Raw genomic sequence first — 1602 nt, 5'->3', positions numbered from 1 at the left:
TTAATGCTGGAATGTCTAAGGTTGCCAGGTGAAGACAGGCTGAGAGATGATTCCCTGGGCCTAGTTCCACAGTCTGCAAATTACATTATATAAGAGAGAATAATCACTTAAAATAGATCCACCCTCCAGGATTTCTTTCAATACTGTTTTTCACCATCACTTTTAAATAATTGCTTCTTTGCTTTGTTTTAAAACGTGGCAAAGCGCAGGATCCAGATCTGTGCAAATGTCAGTCAGTTACTAAATGAATGATTTAACAGGCTTACCTTGGAAGTTTTTTATTCCTTCAATAATCCTTTACGTAAATTGGGTTCATTTCATTCTATGCAATTACCCTGAACAAGCGTGCCAGCTTTTTCTTAACATCAAGTGCAAAATAAGTTCTAGTCTAAATAATGAATGTGGGCCTGTGCCTGGGCCTTATTTAATAAGAAGCATCAAAACTGGATCTCAAATTCGAAGTAAAATGAGTTCAAGAAAAACTGCTTTCAGGTATTGATACAGACAGATCGAAAGGGCAAAATGGAGTCCCAAATCTTAAAGCACAGGCCTTAGCTTAAATATTGTACCCCACCGAGAAGAGTCCGCGTGTCACCCTGGGCTGCACATCAAACTCATAGCTAAATGAGCAGTGTGATGAGCAGAGGCCCTGGCAGGGGTGAGTGAGGATGTGCTACAGCCTCAGCAGTACCAGCGAAGGAACTATGGGCCTCAGCTGAGGGCTCAGAGGGGATGAAGGATGTTCCAGCCTTGGGCAGGCTGAAGGAAAGTGCTGAATACAAGGAAGAGGCCTGAATAGGGAAATAAGAGCGTTCCTTAGTGGTTTGTAGAGATCAGCTTCCCCAAGGTGCTTAAATACCTGGAAAGTCACCTTCTGCACAGGCGGGCCATGCTGTTTTCATGTTAGAAATAAGGGCAGACAGATTCCAATCACAGCCATCCTGGAGGTCCAGGATATAACATCTCAGGGAAGCAATTTAGCAAAAATTTGAAATGAACATTTACTTTCTCATCTTTCCTAAAAACGTGTGTGTGTGTGTTCACGCACGCATGTGTGTGTGTGTGTGTGTGTGTTGAACAGATGGGGTTGATCATAATACATGACTTCAAATGATATTTAATTTTTTATAAAAGCAATTATTTTTCAGGGTCAAGCTAGTTTTTCTATAATGTAAAAACTGCCCTCTGAGCTTCCTCCTAAGTAAGCGTGCCCTACATTTTGATATGCAGATCCAGGCTTCAACTTGGTGTCTTAAATTACTGTGTTTGTAAAGGCTCATCAGAACAGATCATACTGAAAATCCATTTTAGAGCTTCAATTTTGCTCTGGTTTTGTAGTTGATTAGAATTCGTAATAACACAGGAGTGTATTCAGACCAGCCATTCTTCCCATAAAAAAAAAAAAAGACATAGTTAACCATGTGTTTTATTTTTCTAGATTATCTCATCACTGACGCAAGTTTATGTTCATTTGCTGTATGTCCATCCGTACTGGATGCTGCACTAGAATATCTACTGCTATCCAATTCTGAGGAGAGACACCATTCTCTTTCTTTCTTTCTTTCTTTCTTTCTTTCTTTCTTTCTTTCTTTCTTTCTTTCT

The sequence above is a fragment of the Piliocolobus tephrosceles genome, chromosome 3 (genome assembly GCF_002776525.5).
Source record: "Piliocolobus tephrosceles isolate RC106 chromosome 3, ASM277652v3, whole genome shotgun sequence".
NCBI classification, from domain to species: Eukaryota; Metazoa; Chordata; class Mammalia; order Primates; family Cercopithecidae; genus Piliocolobus; species Piliocolobus tephrosceles.
The sequence above is the reverse complement of the archived record's forward strand: the minus strand, read 5'-3'. Positions refer to the sequence as shown.